Source organism: Leucopleurus acutus (genome assembly GCF_964270905.1).
Source record: "Leucopleurus acutus genome assembly, chromosome: 8".
NCBI lineage: Eukaryota > Metazoa > Chordata > Mammalia > Artiodactyla > Delphinidae > Leucopleurus > Leucopleurus acutus.
The window spans coordinates 54,950,313-54,966,952 of record NC_139151.1 but is presented as its reverse complement, the minus strand read 5'-3'; the positions used below and the strand labels follow the sequence as shown (position 1 = coordinate 54,966,952).

At 42.3% G+C, this 16,640-nt stretch overlaps 1 protein-coding gene across 1 annotated transcript in view; it reads right to left on the bottom strand.

Moving 5' to 3' along the window:
• PAK1 (p21 (RAC1) activated kinase 1) overlaps positions 1–15,653 on the bottom strand; it is a gene marked incomplete at its 3' end in the record, with an annotated part of 203,087 nt that extends 187,434 nt beyond the window's left edge. The window contains exon 1 of the mRNA XM_082844295.1: positions 15,595–15,653. The remainder of the gene's footprint in view (positions 1–15,594) is intronic.
• Positions 15,654–16,640: the final 987 nt, after the last annotated feature.

The window sequence follows — 16,640 nt, the reverse complement described above, 5'->3', positions numbered from 1 at the left end:
GAAGTTAGAGAAACAAAAAACAAGGTCAGGTCACTCAAAAACTTAAAATCACGTTTAAGATTTTATATTTGGGAATTCCCTGGCAGTCCAGTGGTTAAGACTCATCGCTTTCACTGCCATGGGTCCGGGTTCAATCTCTGGTTGTGGAACTGAGATGATACAAGCCACGTGGCACAGCCAAAAAAAAAAAAAAAGATTTTATATTTTCTCCTAAATAAAACAAAAAACTTTTACAGGTTTCAAGCAAAGAACTCAGTTAAAAGATAGCCCAAGGTAGGGACTTCCCTGTTCCCTGGTGGTACAGTGGTTAAGAATCCACCTGTCGGGCTTCCCTGGTGGCGCAGTGGTTGAGAGTCCGCCTGCCGATGCAGGGGACATGGGCTCGTGCCCCGATCCGGAAAGATCCCACATGCCGCGGAGCGGCTGGGCCCGTGAACCATGGCCGCTGAGCCTGCGCGTCCGGAGCCTGTGCTCCGCAATGGGAGAGGCCACAACAGTGAGAGGCCCGCGTACCAGGGGAAAAAAAAAAAAAAAAAGAATCCACCTGTCGATGCAGGGGACACAGGTTCAATCCCTGGTCCAGGAAGATCCCACATGCCTCAGAGCAACTAAGCCCGTGCGCCACAGCTACTGAGCCTGCGCTCTAGAGCCCTTGAGCCACAACTACTGAGCCCGCCTGCTGCAACTACTGAGGCCCACGGGCCTAGAGCCTGTGCTCCTCAACAAGAGAAGCCACCACAATGAGAAGTCCATGCACCGCAACCAAGAGCAGCCCCGGCTCGCCGCAACTAGAGAAAGCCCGCACGCAGCAACAAAGACCCAGGGCAGCCCAAAATAAGTTAATTAATTAATAATTTTTTTAAAAAAGATAGTCCAAGGTAGAGATGATGGTAGTTTGAATTAGAGAAGTCAGAACAGAAATGGAGAGAGGTAGATAGATTCAAGCAATACAAAGGAAGTAAAATTAACAAGATAGGGAGTGGAGTTATCCATATGAAGGACAGAAGAGAAGGGTGTCAGGAGAGAAGGAGGTGTCAGGGATGAACCTTAAATTTCTGGTTTGAGCAACTAGAGAAACAAAGATGCCACTTACTAAGACAGTGATAACTGGGAGAGAACCAGGTTTGTGGAAAAAGACTAAGAACGCAGTTTAGAGTATATAAAGAAGGAGATGTTGTAAGACCTCAGAGTGGAAATATCAAGTGGGCAATTGAATATATGAGTCTAGAGTTAAGGAGAGAGGTTTAGACTAGAGATATCTGGGGAAATACAGAAGTTGAGAGCATATATATAGTATTCAAAGGTAGGACAATGAATGAAATCAAGTAGAAAGAGAGTACAGTGTAAGAGAAGAGGATCTCTCCCTTGAGGAATTCCAACATTTAAAATCAACATTGTAGAAAAGGCAACAAATTAAACTGAGGAATGGTCAGAGGTAGGAGGCAAACAAGGAAAGTGATATCACAGAAGGCAAAGCATATTTTAAAGAGGGAGTAATCAATAAAGGCAAATATACTGAGAGGTCCAGAAAGATAAGAATGAAATGGAAATTCTGTGGCTGCTAACAACACAAAAAGAGAGCCATCCAAGCACTGTGAGCCTCTCAATGAAAGAATACACCAACACCTATAAAGTGGCCATGCAAAAAAGAAAACCTGGATTTGATCAAGCCTCTAGATACTAACTTACAAATAATGTATAACCAAGGAACTTGTTAAATTATAACAGGGAGATGCAAAATCCAGACAGTGAGAAACTTTATAGGACAACTGGTTTCTTCAACAAATAATCTGAAAGGGAGAAAAGAGAGACTGAGAGGAAATTTAGAGATTAAAGGAAACATAAAAGACATGTCAACCAATCTCTCTTTGTAGCCCTTATCTGTTTCAAACTGTTAAAGAAAAAAAAGAAAGAAAGAAAAGTATGACATTTGCACCACAACTGAACATTTTGATGATATTAAGGGATTATGGGAAGGGGAGTAGTGTATGTGTGGCTGCAGTTTTGGGGTTGTTTGCTTTTTTTCTTTTTCTTTTTTTTTAAGTAGATTTGGCACCATAGGGGTCATTATGGGCCTTACCACAAGCAGTTATTATAAGGTGGGGGGATGGGGGTAGAAGCAGAGTGGAGTAGGCTGCCAAGTAAATGGGAGGTAAGGAATTAGAAGCAGAAGTTGTAAACAGCTATTTAAAGAAGACTAGTTTTGAAGGAAAGCAAAAATAGCGCTTAGCTGAAGGCTGACATGGGATCTCAGGAGCGCTTTTGTTTGGTGGAGAAGGGGAAAACTGTTTTCCTTTAAATAAAACATTTCAATGCTGCTTATGATAACCCAGTAGAAAGCAAAATGTCATGACGTAGTGAAGTGAGGTTTCTAAGACAGGACCACAGGAAAGAATCTAAAAGTATATGAAGGATCAGGCCTTTCCTTGAAAGAGAATCATTTCCTTCATTGTAAAAAAAGGAGCGAAGGCAAAAATGGGTACAATACAAGTAGATTCTCAGATTCAGAAGCAGGAATATAAAGCTTCTGTTTTATTTGTGATAAATGAGACAAAGTGAGGGGTAGTAGAGAAGTGAAAGCACAAAAGAGAAAGTGGGGTTTCCCTGGTGGCACAGTGGTTGAGAGTCCGCCTGCCGATACAGGGGACACAGGTTCGTGCCCCGGTCCGGGAAGATCCCACATGCCGTGGAGCGGCTGGGCCCGTGAGCCATGGCCGCTGAGCCTGCGCATCCGGAGCCTGTGCTCTGCAACGGAGAGGCCACAACAGTGAGAGGCCCGCGTACCGCAAAAAAAAAAAAAAAAAAGAGAGAGAAAGTGACAGGTGGAGACTGAGGGGAGAATTGAAGATAACCCTGAAGGAAAGCAGCTATTTCCAGAGCTAGAAAATACAGGGGGGAAAAAATAGGCTTTTGGAAATGGGAAATAAGTCAGTTGAACAGACCAACTCCTGAAGAAATCATTAAAAGAAAGGCTGTGGTGGTATTCTCAGTTTGCAAATATTAAATCCTGTCAAGAGCCTATTAGGTCTTCATATCACTTGATCCAGTAATTCCACCTATGGGAATTTATTCTAAAGAAATAAACTCTGAAAGTAAAAAGCTATATGTAGTGTTACAGATAAAATTACAGTATAATTTATTACAGGGAAAAAAACCTAAATGATTGTGATGGTTAGTTTTATGTCAACTTGGCTAGGCTATAGTACCCAGTAGTTCAATTAAACACTAAACTAGGTGCTGCTGTGAAGGTATTTTATAGATACAGTAAACATCTACATTCAGTTGACTTTAAACAAGGGAGATTATCCTTCATAATCTGCATAGGCTTCACCAATCAGTTGAAAGACCTCAAGAGCAAAACTGAGGTTTCCCTGCTAAAGAATTCTACTGGTTCTGTTTCTCTGGTAGAACACTGACTGATACAATGGTATTAGGCAAATTATGGAATAACATCTTAAATTTTATAATGAACACTACACAGTAACATGAGGGAAATGTTTATAAGTCAAGAAAAAAAAGGCAAACAAATGTAGGTCTACATTGTGATTATAATTATGTAAATAGGTATGTTTACATACAAGAAAAAAGGAAACAAGAGTTTATTCATTTGACTGATGGAATTGTGCCTGAATTTTAAATTTATTAACAGTATTACAAAATAGTTTGTTAAATAGAGCTCTGTTATTTTTAATGGAATAAAGTTAGTAACATTGTACGTGTTAAGCCTTATTAGAATTGTGGCCCTATAAAGAAATTGGTACTAACCTAAAAGAACTCTGCCAATTTTGAAATGTTGCCTGGGAGGGTACTAAAAAACAATTTTTTAAGGAAACTTCTGGAAAGCAAATATGCCTAAAAGGGCTTTAATCCGATGCCATTTTTCAGTAACATTTAATTCTTCAACTCAAATAAAATGAAGAAAGACCCAGAATGGCAAAGTAGCTGGCGATCAGCTTAAGAATTTTCCAAATCCTTAGCTAGCACCAGGGCATGCATTCAACTTTGACTCAGGTCAGAGATATTTGTACTGGGCACCTAAATATTTAACACAGTGAGGTTTCTTCTCTCCTGGCCTCTCCCAACACCAGACAATGGAAAGGATTCTTGTATGTTTGCTAAACTTGAGTGAAGAAGTCATATGGACCTCAGTTTGAATGCTGGCTCCACTTTCAAATTCATTCAATCAAAAAACATTTATGGCGCTTCCCTGGTGGTGCAGTGGTTGAGAATCCACCTGCCAATGCAGGGGACACAGGTTCGAGCCCTGGCCCGGGAGGATCCCACATGCCGTGGAGTGGCTGGCCTGTGCGCCACAACTACTGAGCCCGCGCGCCTACAGCCCGTGCTTCTCAACGAGAAGCCACCGCAATGAGAAGCCCACGCACCACCATGAGAATGGCCCCCACCCGCTGCAGCTAGAGAAAGCCCACACGCAGCAACGAAGACCCAACACAGCCAAAAATAAAAATAAATAAAATAAATAAATTTATTTTTAAAAATGTAAAAAAGGTCTTCCCTGGTGGCGCAGTGGTTGAGAGTCCGCCGGCCGACGCAGGGGACGCGGGTTCATGCCCTGGTCCGGGAAGATCCCACATGCCGCGGAGCGGGTGGGCCCGTGAGCCATGGCCGCTGAGCCTGCGCGTCCAGAGCCTGTGCTCCGCAACGGGAGAGGCCACAACACTGAGAGGCCCGCGTACCGCAAAAAAAAAAAAAAAAAAAAGTAAAAAAAAAAAACATTTATGGAGTAGCTACTATATGCTAGGAACTGTAACTACAACAGGGAGCAAAAAAAAAAAAAGATATTTTTATTTTAAGGAAAGGGGTACTATGTTAAAATTCTTTCTCTTTAAGGTGTCATGCCTTAAAGAAAAATGATTCTCTGGAGCATAGGGTCTAGTAGGGCAGACGGACATTAATCAAATAATGCCATAGAATAGTGGGTAAGAGTATGAATGCTAAAGTGTTTAAGGGTGAAGTGTACTGATGTCTGCAACTTTTTTTGAAATGCTTCAAAATAAGATGGATTGATGAATAGATTAAGGGATGGATATTCAATAAAGCAAATATAGTAAAATATTATAGAACCTAAATGAGTATATGAGTGCTCACTAAACATACTCCCATCGCAATATTTTATTATAAAGAATTTTTAAACATACAAAATAGTTGAAAGAAGTGTATTGCTTCAAGAGGAGTCAGCCTAAAGAAGGGATTTTTCTTTTTTAATAAAAAATTCAGACTTCCCTCGTGGTCCAGTGGTTAAGACTCTGCATTTCCAATGCAGGGGGTGTGGGTTTGATCCCTGGTTAGGGAACTAAGATCCCACGTGCCAAAAAAATTTTAAAAAAAGAAAAAAGTTGAATAAAAAATTCAATCTTTGACGAAGAGTTCTACTTAGATACTATGGATATCCAGAGGCAATCTCAAAACCACTTAAAAACTTTGATTAGTCAATTTAATCAATTTACTCCTCAATATTTATTTGTTTGTTTGTTTTAGCTGACAATGATAGAGAACATTCTACACTCAAGACACTATGCTAAAAGTGCTGGTTCATCTCCTCATTCTAGCACAAAGGGGTGGGGGGTGGTTTGGGCAGTCACTATTTGTCTCTGTAAAATCTGATTTATTCATCCCTTCTCAGTCTCTCAGGATTAACTAGGATACTGCACAGGGTAGCATCTTGAAAGGTCTCTTCCTACCACACCAGCTTCATCTCATACCATTCACTCTTGCTCCCTACGGCACATCAACCATAATGTCCTGTGTTTAGTTCCTCCATGTTGAGCTAAACCAGTGTTATTCAATAGAAATGTAATGCAAGCCACTAACACAAGCTACATAGGTAATCTTAAATTTTCTGGTAGCTATATTTTAAAAGTTAAAAAAGAAAAGCAAGTTAAATTAATTTGAAAAAATATTTAACCCAATTTATCCAAATATTAACATTTCAACATATAATCAATATAAAAAGTTAATTACTTTAAATTCTTTTTTTTCAGTACTAAGCCTGAAATCTGGTATGTATTTTACACTTACAGCACATCTGTATATGAACCAGCAACATTTCAAATGCTCAGTAAGCCCACTGGCTAGTAGCTACCACACTGAACATCATAGTTCTAAACTTTTACCTACTTTCAGGGCCTTTGTGCACTTAAAATGTTCCCTCTGCCTGCAATGCTCTACACTCCATTCTCTGCATGACTAGTATCTACTTATCTTGCATATCTTATTTTAAAAGTATCATCTCCTCAATGAGGCCTTCCTCTTAGCACTCCAAAATTCTCTACCCTACTCCTTTATCTTCTGTAGGATTTATCAAAACCTGCAACTACTTATTTGCACATTTAATGCTTTTCTCTTTATTCCCCTCTGGAGTATAAGCTTTATAAGAGCAAGGACAAGGACCATATTTCTGTATTGCTTATGACTGTACTCCTAGTACTAAGCACATGCCTGTCACATAGGAAGCGATCAACAAATATCTGTAGACTAATTAAGGGATAGATAAATAGAAGCACTGTAGAGATGCATTTGGTTTATATGCATGTGGAGGTGTATATGTTTTGTCCCTACTCTACCAACCCACACATAAGGATGTTCTCAGCAGCCATTCCCAAGTGGCCTGGGGCCTTAACAAAGTAGTCAGCTTCAGACAACTCTCTGGCAACTGGCAATGGATAGAAACAACATGATTTTTGGAAAAAGAATGAACGGCAAATAGCTTTTAACATTCTCCAAGGAACCAGGATTTTTTTTTTAAGTCAAGCGAAAATGAAGGAAGTGCCACTGGTCAAGGCAGCACCCAAATGTTCAGGAGCCAACACCAGATTTGGAGACAGATGATATAGATTAAAGACTCCAATTTGCAAACTCCCAGCTCTGTTATCATGGACAAGCCACTTAACTTCTTTCCATCTGTAAAAATATGATGCATTAAGGACAGAATTAAATGAGACTGTATACGAAAGTGTTTCGAAAACAGTAAAGCCTAAATATATATTGTCTCTAGGCTGCTTAGGAAACGTGGACTTACAAAAGTGTATCATAATGAATTTTTCCCCTTTGCTCATCTAGTTTCTTGTTTTAAGTTACTTTGCAGATTACATATAGATAACTTCTTGAACTGACCAAGCAAAATGTACCCGGACACCAAACAAAAATATCAGACTCTGGACCGGCCAGGTAATTCCAGATGGGAAAATAATCTTAGAAAGAAGAAAATGTTATAAAATAGTAATTCTTCAACAGGTGATTGGGGAACTAAGAGTCCTTCCAACTATACCAAGTCCCTCTATACCCATGCCCCAACCTGGAAATTTAAATTTTACTCCTCTAGCCCACTGAGAATTGTTTCCATAGTGAAATACTGTTACTGATAGACTATGGGGATCATGGACTATTATACTATGGAGTAAGGGTGAGGGCAGGGGAGAGAAGAAGATAAAAATATTTTTTAAATAAATAAAAAAATTTAAAAAGACTCATAAAATATCTGAACTAAGAAGCTGGCATCAAATTTAATACATCTAACAGGAGAAGCCACCGCAATGAGAGGCCCGCGCACCACAATGAAGAATGGCCCCCGCTCGCCACAACTAGAGAAAGCCCATGCACAGCAACAAAGACCCAACACAGCCAAAAATAAATAAGTAAATAAATTTATTTTTTAAAATAAATTTAAAACATCTATGTGACAGCTAAGGAAAACGGAGGCTCAGGGTGGTTAAGTGACTTGCCGTAGTTACACAGTAATAATCATAAAAATGTCTTCAAATCCCAACTTGATCTCTCTGCTTCTAAATTTTCTAATCTGTAAAATGAGTATAAAACAGTATCTCTCTTATAGGATTATTCTGAGGAATAAATTAAAAACCAAGTGTAAAGTACTTGGCACTGTGAAAGTCCCCAGTAAAAGGTCAGTTGTAATGAGGCTGAGGATGCTGATTTGTTCCTGATGTCATTTATCCCCAACATACAATGAGGCTGGGGGGAGAAGGTGGCTGGGAAACAGGGACATCACTATCCCAAACTCATTTTTTAAGAAGATTAAAAGGGTATAGATGAAATGCTATAATACTTACTGTTGGCTATCTTTCTACAATAAAACTCTGATAGATTTGTTGTTGTCCTTGTTTTACCTTTTATTCTTCTGTATTCTCCATATTTTCTACAAGAATCACATATTACTTTCATAATAAAAGAAACATAAATGTATTTTAAAAACAAACAAGGGGGGCTTCCCTGGTGGCGCAGTGGTTGAGAGTCTGCCTGCTGATGCAGGGGACACGGGTTCGTGCCCCAGTCCGGGAAGCTCCCACATGCCGCAGAGCAGCTGAGCCCATGAACCATGGCCGCTGAGCCTGCGTGTCCGGAGCCTGTGCTCCGCAACGGGAGAGGACACAACAGTGAGAGGCCCGCGTACCGCAAAAACAAACAAGGGGGTTTGAGTAAAGACATTCAAATTGGAAGAGTAACTATCTGATGCTATTTTAGCTTGCTGGACCCTGGTTACCAACTCCTGGGAAAAAAAATCTATTTAAATGATTAAGGAAAATCCAAGAAAATGCCCACAGAATCTTAGAACTAAAAGCACTTTTATAGATCACTTAGTCCAAACTCCCAACTAATAGCCAACATGAGTCAAGCACTTTAAAGCTTATGAATTGCTATGCATTTATCTATGGAGCTCACCTGATCCTCACAACACCAGAAAAGTATAAGAGAGCTACAGTGTATGGGAAGAAGCACAAGCTCAAGAGTCAGAAGGACTGGTCCTCAAACCATAGCTGTGCTGTACAGCCTCAGGCAATTCAATTAACCTCTGTTTTCACTTCTATAAAATGGACATAAAATAATTCCTGTCTTAGCTAACCCAGGGAGTTGCTGGAAGAATAAAGTGAGATGACATTAGTGGAAGTACTTTGTACACTATCCAAAAGGCCATTCATCGTCTGAGCCTTGCTTTCCTGTCTGCTCTTACCACTCCCCACCTTGCACCCCATCCTCTAAGTGTACTAAACTACTCAGAGTTCCCCAAACATGCTCTCAAGCCTTCTAGCCCTTGTATCTCTCTCTTTCAGAAAGGTCCTCCTTCTCCCTTCTCTTTCTACCTCTCCCCCACTGTCTTGGTTAACCTCTGCTTATCTCTCAAAATCCAACTTAGGTGTCACTTCCATTGAGAAGGCTTGCCAGACCACCCCTATTTCAGGTGAAGTAGATGCCTTTCCTCTGTCTTCACATAGCACCAGTATATATATCCATGTGTCATTTTTTTCTCAATATAGTACAGTTGTCTACAGACATGTTTGTTTCTCAAATATAAACTTAAAGGTAGGGACAAGGTATCATCTATCTGTTTCTTCACAGCCCATGACAATGCCTTAATATGTGTTTAGCAAATTAAGGGACTTTAGATGACAATTAAAACAGTTTTCATATAATAAGTACCAAAGACATTTATGCAAAATATTATAAGGCAGTATTTTCAAACTTGGCTGCATAACAGAATCATCTATAACTTTTCAAGAATAGAGATTCCAAGAGATTTTGATTAAGTAGACCTGAGATAGAGCCCAGGCAACTGTATTTTTTTTCACATCTTCACAAGTAGTTCAAACGCATAGCCAAAATTAAAAACCACTGCTATACAGAATTGCAGTCATAAAATTACAACAATTGTACCTAACATCTATATAACTTAACATCTTACAATTCATTTTCACATGTTATTCATTTAATCTTCACAACAACCCTGTGAGTTAGGTATTATTTTTATTTTCCAAATGAAGAAACAGAGATTTAAATAAGTTAAGTGTCCAGGTAGGTCTTTGCCTAACTTCAAATTTACTGCTCTTCCTTCTACATCTATCCCCTTCCCTAGAAAAATGATAAATAATATTGCCATAATATACAAAGTACTATGAGGCAAGGATTCAAATGAGAAAGTCATCAATCCCTTTGTGCAAATCAGGGAAAGAGAGAATAAGGAAAGCTAGGCCTTCAAGATATAGGCAGGCAGATGAGGGTGGAGGCCACACATATACTGTCACTGTCATTTATCACCCCAAAAGATTCAAAAGGCAGATTCTATAAAGGAGAAAAATGTCCTTGCAGCCTCAGTTAGTACTTACACAGTCTGAAAGGGAAAGGGACACTGGAGAGAACTGGAAGTAGAAAAGTGGAAGAAGAAAGCCCTATAAACAAGAATGAATTTCCCAACGCTGCATGCAAATTACCACACCCTGACTCCATGAATAAGAGCCAAAACATAATGGACTTTTTATAATTAAGACTTAGATAAATTTTAGAGAATTAATCAATACCAAACAAAATCATATTTATGAGGGATCAATGAACCTCTGGTTCTTCCTTGACTTGTTACTACACTATTCCTAAAGAGGGGATAATCTGGAGGATCCTGGCACACAGAAGATTTCTCCCATCTCAGAGACTAGATGGGAGAGTGGAGGAAGTTACTTATGAGAGATAAAGCTTAACACTAAAGGAGAAAAATGTATTACATTATGTTAATAAATCTACATTGGCAAAGGAAAAATGAATATTCAGGCACAGGTGACTCAGAACAAGGATAAAGTCTGATCTCCCAACTTCAGTAAAGAAGTGTTATCCTATAAGTCTGCAATATCATGACCATCTGGCAGAGTTTTATCAGCAGTTATTTTTGGGGGGCTCAAACTGTGGACTTCAGTTGGGATTTCTTAGTGAGAAGAGGTTAGAGAGATTAGAAAGCAATCTGAAAGGACATTTCTAGTGCCCCAAAGTTTAGCCTGATAGGGTTTAAAAGGCAATATGATATAGTGGCAAAAATAAAGTACATTTAGATTCAAAAAAATGTAGTTTTAAACCAATATTTAGTCATTTGCTAATGATGCACCTTTGCGCAAGCCAATGGAAATTTCTATTTCACATGGCTGTTGTGAAGACTGAACAAAACGCACCAAGGGGGGCTTCCCTGGTGGCGCAGTGGTTGAGAGGCCGCCTGCCGATGCAGGGGACACGGGTTCGTGCCCCGGTCTGGGAAGATCCCACATGCCGCGGAGCGGCTGGGCCTGTGAGCCATGGCCGCTGAGCCTGCGCATCCGGAGCCTGTGCTCCGCAATGGGACAGGCCGCAACAGTGAGAGGCTCGCATACCACACACAAAAAAAATGCACCAGGGAAAGGTGCTATTCTTTTTCCTAATGAATGATAAATGTAAATCCATGTAAGTCTTTCTTCACCAGTCTTTCTACGCACAAAAAAAGAGAGGAGGCTAAATGAAGAAAGATTTTAACTCTCACAGCAGTACACTTACAAAACATTCCTACACCCGCCATACAGAAAAGTTAAAGCAGCTGGGGTGATGAACATGCCACATAACTGCTGGTAGCAGATGGATACAGACTGGAACTAAGGTTTGCCACTTACTTAACAAAAGCTTAAACAAGTTCCCTTTGCCAGTCTGAGTTTCAACCTCCTTATCCATGATATAGAGATACTAGCAATCTTCTTACGTGCTTATTTTGAAGATTGGAAAAAATATCTCCCATAGTATCTGGTACATAACAGTTGTTCAATAATGTAAGCGGCTGTTAATAAGTTTACCACCACCTAACAACCAGCTAACAAATTATACTTTTCAAAAGTTTCTTTACATTCAATGTTTTTTCAGTTGCTTCATAGCTGTAAGCTAGTCATAGCAACTGTTATTAACCCTATTTTACAGTTAGGACAAAAGGCACAAAGATAAAATTACTTCCATAAGGTCATGCAGTAATATAGAGACTAAATTAAGGTCTCTTGACTTTCTCTGGGTTTTATTACCCACCCCACCCCAAATTATAACATTAGTCCTTAGGAATTAAAATGAAACAGCATATTCTTTTTGATAAACTTAAACTTCTCTCTTTACTATTTAAAAAAAAAAAGTTTTTTCCCTACTTTCTAGTCATGATTTAGAAAGATAAAAAGGGGGGAAAGGAAAATTCATTAACAACAGAATTGAGAATTATCTCAAATTAGCAACTGCTGATTCTACCTTGATTTTTGTTTTAGTTTTCCCCAATAAAGCCAACAACCTCTTAATTAAAAGATTTTAAAGTCTGCTTATCAAAATGATGCTTGTTTGATAAACGATTCCAAAACTGAGAAAAAAAATTAGAAAGCTTTGTCCCATCTTTATGAGTATGCATCACTTTATCCCTCTATTTAATTTCTTCATTTCCATACTTATCACATCATGTTTTAGTATCTTTAACTCCTTAAGGACTTGAACCACATCCTATGGATATCTGAACATCCTGTCCAAGCATGGGACCTGACATATGGTAGAGAAGGACTCAACAAGTGTTTACAAATAAATGAATCAACAAATGAAGCCAATCTCCCAGAGGGAAGTTAGGAAAGGAGAAAACTGGATATAGTATCTTAGGGCTAATAAGAAAGTGAAAGAAAAAACATTTTAAGAGCTTCACTAGGAAGAGAAACCTTTGTGTGGAGTCAAACAGGCCCTTGTATGGCTTTAAGCATCACTAGAGAAAGATAAAAACCACAGGAGATCAGGAAGAGATAGTTTCAAGTTAAAAGGTTCAAAATTAGGGTGCTTATTTAAACTTGCAAAACCACTTGCAAGTTCCCAAGAAACAATCCTGGCCTAGGATATTTTAAGTGCAATTTTAAGGTCCTGGCTGAAAGGAAAAAAAAAAAAATCCTCCAGGCTTCGGTGGAGAAAGACATATGTAAAAGGGAAGAAAAGCTCAATCTAAAATAAATCCCCCAAAATGTTAGAATCCACTTGGCTTTGCATATTGGAGTGTGGTTCCTCTTCCTACTGAGAACTATTCTTGAATAAACCCCCAACGTAGCAGCTGGCAATAAATGGGATTAAATCATTTTTATATTATTCATTCAACAAATATTTGAGTGCCTGCTATATACAGTCACTATTCTAGGCCTTGGGATTAAAGCAGTAAATAAAACAAAATTCTCTGCTTTCAGGAAGCTTTCAATCAAGTGGCAAAAATAGATGATATGGAATGGAATGGAGTATAATAGGATAGGATGGAATGGAATGGAACAGAATGGAATAGATGGAATGGAATGTCAGGCAGTTTGTACCCTGGAAGAAAAAGGAGGGAGCGGGGAGGAGGGGAGGTGGCAAGGAGCTGGTCTTACCAAAAGCAGATCTTTTAACCCAGTGATTCTCAAACTTTAGCAAGTGTCAGAATCACCTGGAGGACGTGTTAAAGCAAATATTTGGAGTCCCCAACCCTAGAGTTTTTCATTTGTAGGTCTGGAATGGGACGAACAACTTGCAATTCTAAAAAATTTCCAGATTGTATTGATGCTGCTGGTGCAGAGACCACACTTGGAGCTAATTATTCTAATCCAAAGAATTAGGTAACCTCTAACTCATGGGTCTTGACTTGCTTCTTTATTCATACATTCATTTCAAACACTTCTTCACTGCCAGAAGCTTTGCTAGGCACTAGGACTAAACAGATCCTGCCCTCAAGAAATTCACAGGTTCATGGAAAAGACAGGCACAAACTCAAATATTTGCAATAGAGAGCTATAGAGACCTCTAAGAGTGGTCTGTACATGAGCCAGAGGGTGGAAGAGCAACTCATTCTATGGAGGTAATAGGAGGAGAAACTAAGGGACTACTTCCCAGAGGTCCAACAAGCACTTCTCCACAGGCAGGTACAGGGTGGCATTCCAGGCAGAAAGAACAGCACATGCAAAAGCAGAGATGAGAAGAGAGTGGCAAGGGAGTTATAGAAAGTGAGGCTGCAAAGGCTGGCAGTATTCTAATCTCTGAGAGCTTCTTACTCATGTCAAAGTGTATAAAATTTTATCTTTAGGCAATGACTAGTCGGGGTGGGGATAAATCACTGGGTTTTGTTTTACAAAGATCTCTCTGGATACACAGTGCCCTCCTTTTAGAAAGCACTCCTTCCTCCAAACCTAGCACAGGGCCTCATAACATGTGCTTAGTAAATGTATACTGAATTGAACTGAACAAGCTCTTTGTCAAGTGCTATTTTATAGATGAGAAGCAGGTCACCACCTTCCCTGAAGGACTCACTTTGGCCAGGACAAGACCTGAAAAACAGGTCCAGCAGCCTCAATTATTGCACACTACTCCCTGTACAACTGGAGTAGAGACTAGGGAAAGCCTTCATTGTTTACGTGTCTACCTCACCCACTAGACTTTGAGCTCTTTGAAGACAGGGAGTGTCTTAATAGATTCTAAATCCCCATAGCCCTAGCAGGAGACCTGAAACACAGCTCTCCAGACTCCAGTAATGTTGGGTAAATGAATGACTGAATAAGCAAATTTACCAGATAGACCCATGAGCTAATGTAGGTAAGCTTCAGTGGATGTTTCAGGGTCCATCATTCCAAAACCCTTTCTGAGAAGCAGAGTTTCTAGTTGAGGTGAGGTGGATTTCATATGCACCTGATTTAGGATTTCCCAAATAGGAACAAAAAAATGTTACAAGTGCTGTGGTAGAAATCCTACCAGGCCTCTGAGGGACCCAGTGAGAAAGTTTGGCCTGAGAGGAGTATGGGGGCGGATGCCAGCAAAGACTTCACACTAGGGGTAGTGGGGTGGGGGGATGCTTCAGTAGAGTCTTGAAAACTAAGTCGGTGGTAGACATCTGCCTGTTTCTAGGGCACAAGAGCAAACTCCTGGAACTTTAAGACTGGAAGTCACCTGCTCAAGGTCACACAGGAAGTAGATGAAGTCATAAGGTAAGACCAAGGAGGAGGCATCTGTGTACTGTTGACTCCTGTTTTCTCCTGATAAAGTTGAGAGAGAGAACCCAAAGACACAGTAGGCAAAATTAAAGATTTTTCTCAGGAACAGCTCTTAAAATAAAGGCTAGACTAGTGGATTCGAATTTTTATTGGTAACCATAGTACTAACCCTTCCCTTCACCTTTCACAGTTCGGGGGGGCAGGGAGGGGAGCATAAGACAGTTACCCAAAGGGCTTAACAAACAACAAGCTCTTTGCTCCCAACACCCACAAACACCCAAAACTTCCCAAGCATTCTTCCAAAACACTCCCGGTAATGTTTGCTGTGAAAATATTCAATACAGTAAAGACTATAATAATCATGTCTTTTGAAATGGAATAATGAACATAAAGTAACTCCAATTCTCCTTTCCCCGTTTAGTTTTTAACTCCACATGTTACAGAGTATTCCCGGGGTGGGGGAGGGGCAGCACAAGTCAAGCACTATCCACTCGTATTTTTCAAGGAGTTCAACTCTATAGGTGATTCCCCCCCACGGCCTGGACAGGGGTGATTTTTTCGTGCACAATGAATCTGACGCCGCCTTGCTAGGCTTTCCCGTCGCGGGCCAGGGTTAGGATCGGAGGACCACAAAGTTCGGGAGGGAGTCGCTCCCGGGGCCGGACCTGTCGGATCTCCCGTCCCCTCCCCTGCCCCTGTCCTCCCCCGGGCCCCTCAGGGCCCCAGGCGTCCGAGACTGGTGGCTGCGCCGGTTAATACACAGGGGGCCTTTGTTGGTCCGACAGAAGCGGCCAGCCTCGCAGGGGCCGCCCCCGCCTCGCCTCACCTGGCGCCCCCGTCCAACCGGCCCCACCGCGGAGAATGAATGGGCCCCAGCGCCCCACCCCGCGCCGCCCCAGCCCCACAGCCAGGGGTACCGGGCGGGAGGCCGGCTCTCACCTTCCGCGCACGTTCGGCTCGACTCGGCTCCTCCTCCTTCTCCTGCTCGGAGGCGGCGGCCGAGCCCGGGAGTGAGCGCGCGAGTGCACTAGGGGACGCTTCACTTTCTCCCTCCCGCCGCCGCCGCCGCCGCCGCCGCCGCCGCTCTCTCGGCGCCTCCCCACCCCGCTCGCGCCGGGGAGTCCCTCAGGACCGGGCGGGGGTGGGGGTGGTGGTCAGCGACCGTGGGGGGAGTCGGATGGGGGGAGGCGGAGGGAGCTAGGCGACTCGGCTGAGGGGGGGTGCGTGCTCCCAGGGTCAGAGATGTGAGGAGCTCGGGTGGCCTCTGGGGGAGGAGGTGGGGAGACAGAGAGTTCTTTGAGGGGCTCTCGCGAGCGCGGGGCTCCTTGAAAGAGGGTATAAGAGTCTGAGGGAAAGCTTCTGTGGAGTAGGACAGCAGAGCCGGGGAGGGAGGGGGCGGGTAGGCGCGACAGACGAGCAGAGGGGGAGGGGGGAACCGTGAGGGGGCGTCTACGGTGCTGCCGACACCTTGGACTCTAGCTGCAGCTGCAGCCGCTGCAGGGCCGCCTCCCCAACCTAAGCCGAGCTATTGTACGCCGGCCCCCGGGCCGACCGCCTCGCCCACCGGCCCCCGCCCTTTCCCCCCGCGAGGCTTAGGCGCCGGCGTTGCCCGGCTCGGCCCGCCTCCCGTAGGTGGGAGGGGGCGGGGAGGGCTGGACAGACCTACGTGAGCGAGGCCAACCGGAGTGGGGGGGGGGGAGCAAGCTCCTCGAATGACGTCATCGGTGCATGACGCAAGAGGCTGGGGAATCACCCGGCCGCCGCGTGACGTCATTGCGCCCGCGTCTCACCTCGAGCCCCGCACAGTATACGGGGGCAGGCTCCTTGGACGCAGGAAGGCTTTGGGACGGTTTCTGGGGGCGTTAGTGGTGT